Source organism: Saccopteryx leptura, chromosome X (genome assembly GCF_036850995.1).
Source record: "Saccopteryx leptura isolate mSacLep1 chromosome X, mSacLep1_pri_phased_curated, whole genome shotgun sequence".
Taxonomy (NCBI): Eukaryota; Metazoa; Chordata; class Mammalia; order Chiroptera; family Emballonuridae; genus Saccopteryx; species Saccopteryx leptura.
In genome coordinates, this window is record NC_089516.1 from 10,982,168 (window position 1) to 10,998,056 (window position 15,889).

Consider the following 15,889-nt stretch of genomic DNA (forward strand, 5'->3'; position numbering starts at 1 on the left):
CTACAAATGAGTTTGCATTGTGGGCTATTTCTAGACATGGTTTCAGGGATGTAAGAATGCATTGTGTAAAGAAATGGTTTTTGCTCACTTAAGACTCAGTTTTAAATACTCCCATGTGGTTAAGGACTTGCTGGTCCCAGATGCCAGCAGAACCAAAGAGTTTGTTCGGTCACTTGAAATTCACCTGAAAAGTTATAGGTGACTCCCTCAGCTGAGGAGAGGACATGGCACAGGTTAGCTTCCGGGAAAGCCGAGTGGAGTTCTCAGGCCCTTATTTTAAGAAAAGCATGCCATTCAAACCCAGAGAAGCCATCGAAAGGGCTTGGGATACGTTCTTGCTCCCTCCCGTTCTGCTCTGCAGTGGCATCACTATACTGAGTGCCCAGGCTGCACTGCGTCTCCACTGCTCTGGCCCCGACCAGCCCAGCTATCCATGCTGGGACACTTCCTCTGGCGGATGGGGCGCCCACCTCATCCAGGTTTGCCCAGCACTGCCTGAGTTTTAAAGCTGAATGAAAGTCCCGCATCTCAGGACCCCACTCACCCAAACCTAGGCAAACCAGGGCAGTTGGTCCAGCCTTGTGGCAGGCCAGCAGCCAAAGCCCTCTCTTCCAGCTGGGCCTAGTCAAGGCCTGAAGCAGCACGATTTCCCCTTGACCCCTGCTGCTTACAATTTTGGACCTAGTTAAAGTACATGAATTTGGAAATGTATTGAAAGCTGCTGATCGAAGGTGTTCCTAGCTGTAAACTGTCAGATTTTCTCCCCCCCCCCATTTTTCTGGCCCATTCATTGTTTCCATCGCACTCCCTTCAGAAATTGGGGCTCAGATGATTAGGGAACAGTGCCAAGATTTTCTGCTCTCTCACCTAGTTCTGGGCTGGCCCGACCCTGGCTACAAGGGAAGATGCGGCCCAGTATCCACTTTCTCCCCCATCCTGAGTTCTTTGGCCCATGAAAGGGCCTAAACAACAGAAACCAGGGTCTTTTCCTAATTTATTCAGTCAACCAACCATTACCAAGTGCTACAGGGGCCGTCTCCTAAATCCTTCTAGAATCCAACCACTCACCTCCCCATCCACAACTGGCCCCTATGCTGCTTCAGTTCAAGTTCATTGCTCTGTCTGGATTACTACAAAACCTGTTTTGGCCTTCCTTCTCTCCTGCCCCAGCTCATTCTCCACTCCGGGAGGAAAAAATAAACACATAAAGTAGATAATGTGACTGGCCTCAGGATAAAGTCCAAGTTCTTTATCAAGTTTAAATAGCTGTTTCTAAACAGTACTGTGGGTTTAAGTGAGAGCACGTATATGAAATTCCTGGCCAGGTGTTTCAGCACCATCATGAATTTGGAGTGCTTCACCTGGTCCACAGAAGTGGCAAAAAGGGTGGGGCATTTGGCACTGACAACTAAAGAGAGAGCAAGTGACAGACTTGAAGAAAGGGAAGAAGTAAGTATCCCACACAGATGGGGTATAAAGAGCTTCGTGCCCAAACATCTGAGCTAGAGGTCAAAGTGGGTCTTGTTGATTAGGGGCAGGTGGGTCCTCCCCTGATGAGTGCTGGTGACAGAGATGAGACGGACAGTGTTGGGCCCCACTGGTGTGCTTGGTTTTGTTGAGCTCCATCGTGGGTGGATGGCACAGAGCTAAGTGGAAAGATGGAAATACTCAAGACACAAGAATGTGACATTTCACCACTGATTAATGGGGACAAAACCCATGTAAAAACAGAATGAGGCCCTGAGTTCTTGCCTTTGAAGACTTGTTTTTTTGGAAACAGAGAAACAGGAAAATCTGTGTGTTTGTAATTTTTTTTATTAAATACATTATATTATCAGCATCTAAGTGCTATACAGTACAATGCCAGGAGCCAAAGAGGGCTAGATCGTTACAGATGGTGATCAAAATGAACTTTAGGAAGTGCAGCCTGGCTCAGGAGAATGAAGGCTGGTTTAAGACCAAGCCACCAAAAAAAAAGACACGAGTCCCACTCTCAAAAAACAAAACAAAGAGGGAGAAACAGACAGAGAGAAGGGAAAAAAAGACATACATTCTGTGGGAGAAAACTCCAGTTTGTGCATAGTTAATGAAAAAATGATTCCACATTACTCTTTTATTTTACAAATATTCGTAAGAAAAACAACCTAATAGCTGCTTTCATGAGCAACTTCAGCTACTTTTTTACACCTGCATTTTTTTTAAAACAAAAAACAACATTCTTAGCACTGGTGAAAGCTAGATCAAATGTCAAATGTCAAGGTGGCCAACATCACAGTCCCCTTTCCAGAGACCTCCTCAGGGCCCCTGGCCAATCAGGCCCCTTCTCCTCCAGTCCTGCCTCAGGGCAAGGCATCTGGCTTGTGCTCTCCAAATGCACAAAGACTTGAATGAAGGTGAAGCCCAAGGGGTTGGGGACCTTGCTTCCTTATCATTCTGCTTCACTTGCTTCACTCCCCCCTCCCCAGTTGACTTTTCTCCCACCCTTTCATTGCAGAGAAGAGCAGATTGGACAGTGCCAACTGCTACAGGGTCAGTCTCCTAAATACTTCTAGAATCCAACAAACAGGCCTCTTTGTTTAGGCTTGCCCTACATCACCAGGGTGGTCAGGTGATTCCTAGAGATGGTCCCTCTTTTTTTACCCTTCCCAGGTCCCCTCTCAAGGCACCCCAAGTTAAAATGAATGCATTCCAGATCAACTGCCACGGGAGTGACCAAACCTAACGATGGCCCAAATTAAAGTGGAACTGTCCAGGTCCCCAGGAGAGCAGCAGGAAGGAAGCTTCTCCCAAATGAAGTGAGCCAGTAATCATTGTTCTCTGTGTACCAGGAGGTAACAGATGAACCGCAGGCCATACTACTAAAGATGCAGGAATTAGTCCTTAAGCCCAGGTAGATTAATGGTTAACCAAAGGTCCTAGCACCAGAAGCATCAGCAGCACCTGGGAACTTATTAGAAAAGCCAGTTCCTGGGCTCTGCTCCTGGCCCTGGTGGTGGGTCCCAGGAGTCTGTAGTTTAATAAGCCCTCCAGGTGATACTAATGCATACTAAGAACTGGAGAACCACCCATCTATAGGCCTCTGAGAACAAGAGGAGCTGTGTTGGGCTGGAGTGGGCGAGGAAGAGAGATGCCAAGCTGGTGGGCATTACAGGAGAGCTGCATATGAAGCCAGGTGCAGAGGGGCAGAATGGCACAGGGAAACAAACGTGTTCTAAGCTGCACTGTCCAACATGGTAGCTACCAAGCACATGTGGCTATTGACATTTCAATTTTAAAATAGAAATATTGTATGATCTCACATGTGAAATTTTTAAAAAGCCAAACTCATAGTGACAGAAAGTAGAATAGAGGTTATGAATCTAGGATGTGGGGGAAATTTTTTTTTAAAGAAGGAAAGAGATAAAGTATAAGGGAATGGGTGGAAGAGGTCATGGTTATTGTTCAATGGGCACAGAGATTCAGTTTGCAAGATGAAAAGACTTCAGAGAGAGATGGTTGTAATGGTTGCACAAGATGAATGTACTTAATGCCACTGATCTGTACACTTAAAATGATTCAGAAAAAAATTTTAGTACAATTAATTAAAAATAAAAATTTAAAGTCAGGGTTCAGTCACACTAGTCACATTTCTAGTGCTCAATAGAGATTTATTGCTAGTGGCTATCATATTGAATAGCATATGACATTTCTATCATTGCAGAACCAAGCTGTACTTCTGTTCTACCTGCTATGAGCTGTGTGACCTTTTATAAGTTACTAACCCTCTCTGAGCCCCCAATTTATCCTTTATAAACTGGATTTCATAATACTCACCTATCTCAGATGATTGTTATGGAGCTGGAAATAAAATAACAAATGTAAATTACTGGGTGCAACAGTCCAGCCTATGGCAGGAGTTTGATAAATGATGGGTAATATTACTGCTATTATGATTTTATGAGCAGTCACTGGAGACATTTTCTAATGAAATGGACAGTCTGTATTGGCTAGGGTGGACTCCTTCTACTACATCTAAATTGCAAATTTCAGAGCTTATGTGGGTGGCTTTATTTTCAACAGGACAAGCCAGCAGTACCATCCCAAAGCAATACCCATTTCTTGACAGGCCAAAAAGGTGGCATCCTAATCAAAAAGCAGTATGTAAGAGAGTTGTATTAAGGCTACAATTCTTAAAGCCAAGGAGCTTCATTTGGGGGTGTGTGTCTTTTTTTAAACACCATTAATGTCATAATCCCTGGGATGGTCCATTATATTAGATTAAATGCTTCAGTGTCCATCTAGTACAGGGGTATCAACCTTTTTATACCTACCGCCCCCTTTTGTATCTCTGTTAGTAGTAAAATTTTCTAACCACCCACCGGTTCCACAGTCATGGTGATTTATAAAGTAGGGAAGTAACTTTACTTTATGAAATTTATAAAGCAGAGTTACAGCAAGTTAAAGCATATAATAATAATTACTTACCAAGTACTTTATGTCGGATTTTCACTAAGTTTGGCAGAATAAATCTTTATAAAACAACTTACTATAGTTAAATCTATCTTTTTATTTATACTTTGGTTGCTCCGCTACCACCCACCATGAAAGCTGGAACCCCCACTAGTGGGCGGTACGGACCAGGTTGACTACCACTGATCTAGTAGAATGTGCAGGAGATCTTACAACCTTCTTGCAAACCTTCCCCCAATGTAAGAAAACAAAATTCAGCCCAGAGTAACTGCACAACCCAGAAACATCCTCTCTACTATAGGCCAGTCATGAGGGGAAGAATGGGAAGAGGGCTTCATGTGTGTGCTTTACTCTAACTCAGTGATCCCCAACCTTTTTTGGGCCATGGACCGGTTTAATGTCAGAAAATATTTTCACGGACTGGCCTTTAGGGTGGGACGGATAAATGTATCACGTGACCAAGACAAGTGTCAAGAGTGAGTCTTAGATGGATGTAACAGAGGGAATCTGGTCATTTTTAAAAAATAAAACATCATTCAGACTTAAATATAAATAAAACGGAAATAATGTAAGTTATTTATTCTTTCTCTGCGGACCGGTATCAAATGGCCCACGGACCAGTACCGGTTCATGGCCCGGGGGTTGGGGACCACTGCTCTAACTAATTAGGGAATAGGGATCACTGTATGTTCTTGAGCTAGGGTGACTGCTTTAGCAAGAGACATAGCAGCTGGAGGAATGAGGACAGGAGTCAGGTGGAACAGTGAGAAGAGTGGGGCCACATCCAGGGAAGCCATGTTGAGGCTTATGCTCACAGTGGCAGTGAGCAGAGCTAAGGACAGCAGAAGGGGGGTCGAGCCTATGTGAACTGTCAGCAGAGTTGACATTGGGAGCCAGGGATAAAGGTTCCAGGCTCCCAGCACTGAGGCTGCACACTCCGACATTATGTCCAAGAGGCCAGTTTTCCTCTTCAAAGTCCTCTGTCGAAGCAACTCCATTCTTCACATGGGCTTCGGACTAAGCCAGTTCTCTGTGGGTGATGGGTCAGAAAGTCGGGTAAGAGACTTGGAGCAAGCCCTCTTAGGTGGGCTTTTCTGGCTTAGGAATCCTAACAAAGGTTCCCCCTCCTGATCTACTCAGGTCTCCTGGGTGAAACCCAGACTTTCTAATGTTCTAGATGAGTAACATTTTTTTAAAATAGAGGCTCCAATAAGAGTTAGACAACTTCTGACTTTGTTTTAAAAAAAATGTTAACTTTAAATGCCATGCACTATCTTAATCATTTATAAAAGAGACGAACACTAAAAAAAATTAAGAAAGGCCATTTTAGAATAAAGGGCAGTTCTATAAAGTCGAAAAGGTTTAGCTTAAAAAAGGAAACTCATTACATTTTCACTTTTCTTCCATTTTACTGTGAATGGGTAGAAGTTGTTTCATGTAGGCAATGGTCTGCAAGCCTGGTCTGTGGGGATCGCTGGTCTATGTGACATTCCAAAATGGTTCACTCTGTGGTTTAGGCTGTCAGAATCAACCCTGATGACCCCCGATCCAACTGCCCAGACCCTAAGAGCAAAAACAAAGCTGAGGTTTCTGGTGTGGGTGTGTCCAACATGAGAAGGCAGGGGAAAATCAGTCTTTACTAGCATTCTTAAAATGCAAGTGCTAAACCACAAAGGATCCTAGAACAAATGGTCTCATATTAATATATTCATACTCAATAATTTCATATTTAGTCCAGCAGGTTAGCGATTGTTTTTTCATTAAAGGAAATTGAAGCCAGAGCTAGTAGCTCAATCTGAAATGTATCTGGACATTGTTTAGATGTTGGAAAGGAAACTTAACGTTCTAGAGTTTTAGGAAAAAGGAGAACAATGTTTTGTAATGTAAATGTAAATTAATAGAAAATGTGGCTGTTTATGGTTTTCAAAGCTCTGATGTACATGGTTGAAGAGCACCCCTATTTTGAGCTTTCTTTAATATTTTTCTTATTTCTAAAATGTGAAAGGAAATTTATCAGCACAGGCTCAATCCATTCTCATCCATTGATTTGTTAGCCAATCAATGGCCACTGTGGTCTGAAAAAAATAACACCCATTTCTATGAACCTTTCCATGTGAGGCCAAGTTCAGCTAAGCTTAATAAAGAGAAAAACAGCAAGGACCATCTGGAAATCACTTCCGGAGTCGCAAAAGATAGTGGCAGCCTTTGCCCAACCTGCTATAAATAAGTGTCTCAGGGAAAAAAAAAAAAACAAAAAACAAAAAAAACATCCCAATTTTCAAATCTGTTTCTACTTAATACAGCTGCAATGGAGCTTATTTAGCTTTTCCCTATAGCAGGAAGACTGCTTGCCTTTTTATGACAAGGGTCTAAATGTTTTTCACAGCCATTTCCATCGCCATTATTTTGCGGAACAACATACCACGCGTACCTGTTTGTTTCTGCAGCACACAGCAGTGGCCCCAATGGCCTCTGCACCACAAAACTGGCCACCAAAGCCCAGATTTATGATCCTGTTTCCTCTCCCAGTGTTGCAAACATCACCCAAATCCTGGCCTGCAAGGGGCTGGCAACTTAGAATGACCAAGTATCACATGCAGCAAATCAATTATTTATCTGCCTGGACCCAGCACACCATGGATGTCTGCCAGCTCATTGCCTCTTCCTTCCCGATGACAAGAAAAGGTCAAATTACTCTTTGAGCAAGGCTAGTACTCGCCAATGAAGGCTTCGCAAACCCCTACACACTCACCTTTCCATCTTTCCTCACTGGCCAAGCGTGCAAAGGAATTCCTCTACACATGACACTCCCAACTCCTTCAGACACTCGGGGGGAAAGGCCCGCCGACCTTGGATGGCTGTAAAATTAAGTGGCCCCCACTGATGTCTGCACTAAGTATCTGTCCATACCCACAAGCACCCCTAAACACCCACCCGACTTCGAAGCCTGGCAGGGCACGGCTGACCCCAGGGCACTGTCCTATGTAATGAGAGATCCGCCTCTATGTTCTCCCTTTCCCCAAGTGCCCATCGCATTTCCATGCATGAGCAGAACAGGGTTCACTCCACGACACCTTCCCTGTGAACGCATGCCCCTCCTCCGGAGCCTTTCAGGAGACCAGCAGAACGATGGTTGCTGAGGGCGCTTCCCAACAGCAGCATTTCAGCTGTTGCTGCTGACGGCAGGCATTCGCAGGCTTGAGGTGCCTGGGGGAGCCCTGCTGACACTTTCTTTCCAAAGGAGGATTGCTGCAGACAACGAAGGTGTGTGAGAGGGACAAAAATCAGGACGGGTGGGTGCAGACCACCCGACTTTGAATTTCCAGTCATTTTGAAAACTCATTCCTTTAGCTACCATTGACCTTCTCTCTGAACAGTACTGAAATAAGTGGTGGAGAGAGGTTTCCACGTTCTGAAATGAGTCTGTTCCCGTGTTATGAGCAGAGCTCTCCCAAGTACACTAAGGAGCTAAATTAATTGACTCAGGCTTAAGATGCTACAGGAAAAATGACAGTGAAGTGGGGACAGGGGTGGAGGAAGATGCTGGCGGCTTTGAGGGCATGACTGGAATCAGGTGTATATGAAAAAGAAATTAGGGAAGAACAAACCTGTTCTCTTTATGAAAAACCAGAGAAGCCATTAGTTATTACAAGTGCCCCCCAATTACCTTTGCCTTATTCAATGCCTGTCTTTAAAAAAACCCCAAAACCTCTGTGTTCTTACAATTTTAGAGACCTTTCCACCAACCTTAGAATTAAATTAGGCACGTGACCCACTTCTAAATGTTAATTAATAACCCCCATGAAGTGTATAACTCAGAAGGGAAAATTGTGTCTTTTATTATTTCAAATTGAATTTTCCAAAAACCACAACTTACTTATTAAATCTTGGTCTAGGCCAGTGGTTCTCAACCAGGGGCAATTTTGTCCCAGAAAGGACATTTGGCAAGGTCTGAAGACATTTCTTGTTGTCAACTAGGATAGGGGGTGATGCTACAGGCACCCAATGGGCACAGACCAGGGATGCTGCTGCTAAACATACTACAACGAATGCACAGGACAACCGCCATCACAATAAAGAAAGAGCTGGCCTAAAATGTCAACAGGGCCAAGGCGGAAAAAATGTGCTCTAGATCAGTGTTTTTCAAAGGCTGGTCCACGGACTGCTGCCTATCCACCAGAATTCTGTGCTGGTCTGCAAGAGTTAACTACCCTGATGCAGTGTCAGGTTGAAAATCACTGTTCAACGTAAAGCCAAGTATGCTTGGCCTTTAATATATTTTTATCATTGGCAGTTCTCAAAGGCAGACAATCCCATTGTCTCTGAAATGTAAGGTTAAATTACATATATGTCAACCACGGACATGTTTACTCCTTTAAGAATAGAGGAAATAGGTTTCAATATTGAATCCAGGAATATTAAAGAAATACTGTGAGCATGGTGGGGGTAGGTAGAGTGCATTTAAAAAGCATATTTCATCAGTCTAAATGGATGGAAATTAATATCTCATAAAATAAAATGATTATCTGGTTATGTTCCATACAAAACCAAAATCAATACATTGTATCTTACTTAACCTGCAATTAGAGCTTAAAAAAAAAACAACTAAAACAAGGAATTGCCATTCTTTCCCATTCCCTGCTAGCTGGGTACACATTTGTGAGCACAAGGCATTAAAACAGAAACAAGCAGACAAAAACCTTTTTTTAAAGCAGATTTTTCCAGAGCATACAAAGCTTTCTGAACCATTCCGTTTTATTTACTATAGATTCAATCAGTCTTTAGTGAACAAAACATGCAGCCCATTCTCTTGGTTATGCCTGCCTGGCTTTCCAAACGCCCTCGAAACTGGGATGATGAATCACACACCTGGCCCCCACTGTGCCAATTAATAGCAAGCAAAGAATCCCAAACAGCTAAGATAGGACTTTCTGCCTGGTGTGCGTGTGTGGTGCATGTGCGTGTGTGTAAGGGGGCATCTGTGTGCGGGGGAAGTCCTTCAGCCAGTTGTTTTCAGATGATCTTAAGAGCAGGTGTTGAGCGTCTCTAAAATTTCTTTAGTTCTAGCACATTCTGTGTGGCTCTGCAGTGTCCACTGCATAGAGATGGGCTTTGGGCAGGAAAAAAATGTATGTTCCTAGAGTCAGCCTAGAGCTTCCAGGCTTAAACCATGAAGGAAAGAATGGCTAACAGTTATACCATTTCGACCCTTCCAGGCCACCGTTCCTTCTTCTGAATTATATGGTCAAAGTGGCCATACACACAAAGGCAAAAATAACAACAACAACAAAACGCCCAACACACCCATCCTTGGCTGCCAGCGAGGCTGATTCTGCTGCTGGAAAAGAACAGTTGCTACAGTGCAGCTGGAGGAGCTTTTCCAGGGGACTGGTAATACCCTGGCTGTTAATGAATTATTTTTTCGCCAGAACATCAGATTCTTCCTGTGCTCCAGTAAACACTCTGCTTCTGCCATGGGAAACAAAACCAGCTCCTTCCCAGGAGCTCAAGGAGGTCAGCCAAGGGTCCCCTGTGGAGGCAGCCCCCTTAGAAGCCAGAGCCACAGGCCCAAGTTCATTGTTCCAGCTCTTTGTCTCTACTTGGGCCATGCCCAGTGCTCAGCCAAGGCCCCATGAAGATCACAGTGCCACTGTCAACCTCCCTGAACTGTTCCTTGGTCAAATTTCCTCATCTTCAGCACCACCGTGTGTGAAATTGGGCTTCCTTAAATGTATTCTGTCTCTCACAGAAACTGTATTTACTTCCTTGCTCTTCTTTTCATCAAGCTGTCATGAGATAACTATGTCTATCCCCTGTTCCCCTTTCTCTCCTCCAAGACTGGCCCAGCCCCAAATAATCCAGTCTATTAAAGTGTCTACTTGGGACACAATTCTCCAAACGCAAATCTCTGGAAAGGATATTACTAGATCAGGTGCCAAGGAAATCAGTTGCTCAGGCAGGAGAACTCGTTCATGTACATGGACACTGGCCTGGGGGAAGACAAGAGGCCACTTTGTCCCAACCAGCCCTGACCCCCACCCTGCCTTGCTTTCCTATCTCCATTAGGTTGCAGGAGCCCATGTCCCTAACTGAACTTGACTGAGCAAACATGTTTATGGATAGGCTTGATGGGGACTCCCCAGAATGGCACCTTAGCTACCAAAACTGTAAGTCGCCTGAGGACAGATTCTTGTGACTATAGCATCAGCCCTATGTCACCCATCTATCAAGCCCCCCAAGACATCTGGAGATTTGTAAGGCTAGTCACAGATTAGTGGTTAGTTTGCTCTGGAGCAATGCTATGTAGTAGAAATATAAATGCAATTTTAAAGTTTCTAGCAGGCATATTAAAAAGATTAAAAGAAACGGGTGATTTAAATTTAATACTATGGCTAATTTAAACAATATATTCAAAGTATTTGCATTTCACCATGTAATCGATATAAAATTATTAATGAGCTATTCTGCATCGCTTTTTTGTACTAAATCATAGAAATCCCATTCATATATTATCCTTGTAGCTCATCCTACTTTGGACTAGCCACCTTTCAACTACTTAATTGCCACATGTGACTAGTGGCTACTGTATGGGACAGTGCAGACATAAAACATTTCCATTATCATAGAAAGTTTAATTAGATAATGCTGTGCTGAAAGAGCAAACCAGCTGTGGGAAGAAGAGTGACAGGTGAGAGCAGGGTGGACTATAGAGTTACTGGAGCTAAGAATTACAGCAGAGATAGGAACTGTGAGGATTGCAATATTATAGGAGCCCCAGCCCTACCTCAAAGTGGAGATTAAAATGGGCTTTTAAGAAAGGCCCAGGGCCCATGCTTGCATAGTAAGTACAGTTACTACTCAAGGCATCAGCTGGTTGAGCCGACTCCATCTTAGCTCTTCTGGTGTGTTTAAGGCAGAGGATGGGGCAGAAGATCACCAAAGTCAAGTGCGTTCTTTCAATAACAATTCTGGGTTTGCAATCTAATTTGGTGAGCAGATACAGAAACATGATCAAATTACATGTGCCTGTGTCTGAGTGTGCATGTGTGTTTGTCTGCGTGTGTTCTTGGCTAGAAAGAAAAGGGTCATGTGAGAAAGACAGAAGTACTAACGTGGCCACCAAAATCACCTCTTCATCAGTGGCCATCAGAACACAATACAGCAGTAGAATCGAGGGGCTCATCGAAAATGGTGAGCCTTGAAGGAAATGCCTTGAGTCCAGAAAGAATGAGATGATGGCATGAGACAGAGAGAAGTGATAACCAGAGGTATTCTCCAAAGACAAGAGCTGCCAACTCTACAGCAAGGATGTCACCCTGATCCCTAAATAAGGCTTAATTCAGAATCCCACACAGGCTTTTGTGCAGGGCAGACTGCAATTAGCCACCTCTCCCTCCTTTTGAGAGCTTCATTCTCTGAGGTCTCCCTGGGATTCTGATAAAGGGAGCATCAGAGTAAAAAACACCTCATATACGGAATTAAATCCTTGCCTTTCCAATGGCTCCAGAATTTCTAGGGGCTTAAGGATGCCATCTGGTTGGAAGTGGGCTAAGAGATTAGCTTTGAAAATGTATTTGCATAACAAGACCCCATCTCATTTTTATTTAGAGTTTATTTATCTGAGACAGTTAAAAGTCAGAAACACCTACCCACTCTTTTGGTCCTACTAGGAGCCTTAGGCTAATTACAAACCTGTCTGAGCTTTAGTTTGCTCATCCACAAAGTCAGAATGCTATTATTGCCTGTCTCATGTGGACTTGTCAGCTTAGAACTACTCTGGGCTAGAACTGGAGCATGACCCCAGTAATTTAAAGTCCCCAACCAAACATTCAAACCAAGCTTTCTCCCTGCCGAGTCTCCCTTGACAATGACCTTCAGCTAGCTCTCTCCTCAACACCACTCACCCCACCAGCTCCACCATTTAGTCACTCAACTCGCACTTATTAAACGACAATTGGGTGTTGGTTAATACAAGATGAAAAGGCTCAGTCTTTCCACCTGCAATACTTAGGGACAATTTGGGGTCTATTTACTTGGCATATAAGCCTGGGTGACTGAGTTGCAGCACTGGTAGGCTCCTCTCGCCCTTAGGTACCATATTTTGTGAATGGGTAGGGGCTGAGAACTCTGGCCTCTGGGAGAAATAAGTAAGAGACTTGGGGGAGAGGCAGAAGGACATGTTGCCCCTTTAAATTATAACCACTGAAGCCTGGAGTCAGACATGCAAAATTTCTCTGAACCTCAGATTCCTTCTCTAAAATAACGCCTCATGGATTCCCACATGTGCAGTGTCTGTCAGACAGGGCAGCAGCAAATGTCAATTCCTTTTCCAATTTACTTCCCTGCACTACCCTCCTCCCCAAGCCTAAGGCTAAGGAGGGGGCGAGGGACAGAAACTTGGTATTTTCTGACTGTGTGTGAGCATCTCCACATTCAGAATACTTCCATCCTGGGTCCGAACGACTGGGGAAGGCCAGTCCTATCCAGTTTGGGGACCCTTCTAATTAGTGCTGTATCTGTCACCAGGGGACCAGGTGCTAGAACACTCCCAGCAACACCTGGTCACACGCCTCCCCTCCTTTTCTGTTTCTCTTGCCTTTTAGAGGCTCTGTTTTCTGGCTCTAAGACTTTATTTTACAGTTTTTATCCAACTGCCCACCAACCAATTTCTCACACTGGCAATTGGCATCACCTGGAAAGCTGTTTTCGCTTTAATCCTGAGATGAGCAGGTGGAGCCTCGCTGCTGGCGGTCTGGGGCTTCTTTGCATTATAAAGGACACCCCCACCCGGGCCGGCCCAGGTCTGGCTGATTGCTGCTGCTACCCAAGCAACCAGTACCCTAATTTTCGGTCTGACTTGGCTCATGGTGCCCCCCCCAGCTGCCTTGCAGATGCGTGTCGTGGGCACCTGTTAGGACGGACCACAAGTGCCCACTCGCAGGATATTGTGTGAGGGGGCGGGGGCGGCCGGGTTCCTGAAGGGCAGAGGAATTGGGACGCCACCGGCTCCTGAAGCTGCCCCTTCCAGCCGCCCCCGCCTGCTGCAGGTGGCACAGCTGCCCCTGCTCCCCTTTGAGAAGGAAGGCTAAGGACAAACCTGGGTGGGGGCATAACGCTCCTCTAGTGATGGCTCCCACCCCCGGCCTCCCCACTGTCTCCCTCCCACAATGCCACCCTCTACTGTAACAAAGGCACATCGCTAGGCATTTCCAAAGTTATCAGAAGTCTCTCGGTCAATCAACAAATGATTCTGATGGCTCAAAAGGAGGGAGAGACGCGTGCAGAGATGGTGGGCAAGACTCCCTGGGAGAAGCACAGCAAACCCTGCCCTATGCACGCAAGGCGAGGAATTGTTTTCTCCCTGCTGGCTGCGTTTCTCTGTTCTACAGAGAAGCTTCCAAGAACCAGCTAAATAAAGGGATCACACCCGACGACGAGAGAGAACGCTAAACCAACAAAAACAAAGACCCAAATGAAACAGAGCAAGCCAAGGGAATCCGCGGTTATCAAAACTTTGTTGGCCGTATCTATTTATCATCGCTGCACGCCCGGGCTCTGCGGAATATCATTCTGTTGATGTCACTTATCCTCAGCAAAATATTTACAATCCTTAAAAACGCCAGATGGGGGGGCGGCGTGCACACGGCCGCCAGTCTCCCCTCGTGCCCCGCCGCCCAGTTCTGGCCAGCCGGCGGGGTGGGGGCACGCCGAGCCCGGCTCCCGCGGGCACAGGTAGCAGCCGTGGACAGTTCCCGGAACGCGCCGCCGGCGCTGCGCCCTGCCCTGCCCGCCTCGCCCCCACCTGACTCGGAAAGAAGCAGCCACATCCCGTCATGGTGTCAGAGCCTCCGTCGCTCCTCCCTGCCTCTCTCATTGATTAAGTTCTCAAACCATTGTTAAAGCCGGGTTGCTTTTCCCTGGAAAACTGGGCTGAATTCATTAAGCTTCCCTGTGCCACAAAAGGAATATTCATAAAAGTTTGGCAGGCAGAAAAGGAGGCTGACTGCGTGCCACGGGGTGGGCGACAATTCGCTCCCGTAAAGCCACCTTCTTCCTCCGTGCCCCGTCTCTCTCTCCATCCATCCGTCGTGCCCCAAACCTACTCCAGGGACTTCTGATAGGGAAACACAAAGCAGCAGCTGTTTGGCAACATTTCTACCCCTCGCCGGCAACTGTGGTGGGATGCCATTTCCCCACCCAGGCGGAGCTTCTCCGGAACAATAGTCGGGCTTTAACCGGCAAACAAGCAAACACACAGCGCACTACCCCAACCCCGAAAAAGCCAACGCGGCCAGAAGCAGTAACTCCCTCCGCAGCAAAAGGCACCGCGGAAACGCACGCAAAAATGCAGCCAGAACGCTGCTCCGTGCCTAACATGGCAGAAAGCCCGAGCCAGTGCGGCCACCCCGAGTCGGGGCACTGGGGCAAGAGGGCTCCCGGGGCGCCGGCACACACTCACCCGACTCGGGGTGGATGCGGGGCTGGCCAAGCGTCACAAAGACGAGCCCAACGCGATCTGGCAAAACCCAACTTTCCACCCGGCTCGCCAGGGCCGCCAGATACGTCAACAGAATCCATCTTTCGAAGGGCCTGGAAGGCGCCGGCTTTTCCGGGCCGGGGCAGAGCGGCAGAGCCCGAAGCGGCCCGGTGCGGTGCCCCGGCGCGGAGTCCGCCGCGCGCTGCCCTTTGCGCCCGGTGCCAGCGCTGGGAGTAGCCCGGAACCACCGAAACCCACTTCGGGGGCCCGCGCCCCGCTGGCCGGCGCCGCCTCCCGGGTCGTCCCCGGCCCCGCCGGCAAGTGCGCGGCGCCAGGAGCGGGCGCGGGGCCCGGAGCCGCCGCACCGGTGGCGGCCTCCGCCGGCGTCCCCGCCCCCGCCCGGCCCTTCCCGCTGGCCCCAGCTTCAGGGCGCCGTCCTGCCCCCGGGAGCAGGCCCCTCCCCGGGCGCCCGGGCCGCCAGCGCTCCGAGTCCGGCGCGCCCGTAAGTCCCCTGGAAGGTCCGCGAGGGGAGGGCGCGGGGGGGGCCCGCACGAGGGCGCCGCGGCCGCTACCTCGCAATCGCAGCCGCCGCCTCCAGGAAGCCGCGGGGTGCTCGCGGGTACGGGGACTCTCCGGTCTGGCCTCGCCGCCGGCCTCCTGAAGGGGGTGCGCAGCGGTGGGAGCCGCCGTCGCCGCTGTCACCCAGCTGCTGTCGCCGCCACCGCTGCCGGTTGTGCGGGAGCGTGTGTGCGCCTCTGTCCGGGCGAGTGTGTGACTGCGTGCGGCGCCTGGGTTTTACTATATACACCGAGGGGTGGGAGGAGGCGGGGAAGGGGAGGGTTTGGGGGAGGTGGCGGAGGAGGGGGAGCAGGAGGGGGGCGAAAGGGTACCCGAGGAAGGAGCGGCGGTGGCAGCGAGGGACAGGTGACCTCGCCCACGGGGAGGGCGTGGCTGGGGGGCGGC

The 15,889-nt window shown here is 47.6% G+C and overlaps 1 protein-coding gene across 2 annotated transcripts in view; it reads right to left on the reverse strand.

Annotated features, from left to right (window-relative positions):
* RAI2 (retinoic acid induced 2) overlaps positions 1-15,685 on the reverse strand; it is a 71,870-nt gene extending 56,185 nt beyond the window's left edge. Inside the window, exon 1 of one of the 2 annotated variants that reach the window (XM_066356279.1) lies at positions 15,499-15,685. The gene's annotated coding sequence lies outside the window, so the exon portion shown is untranslated. Of the gene's footprint in view, positions 1-14,908; positions 15,273-15,498 lie in introns of those variants that run through there. The other variant, XM_066356280.1, reaches the window with a different exon arrangement.
* Between the last annotated feature and the right edge of the window lie 204 nt (positions 15,686-15,889).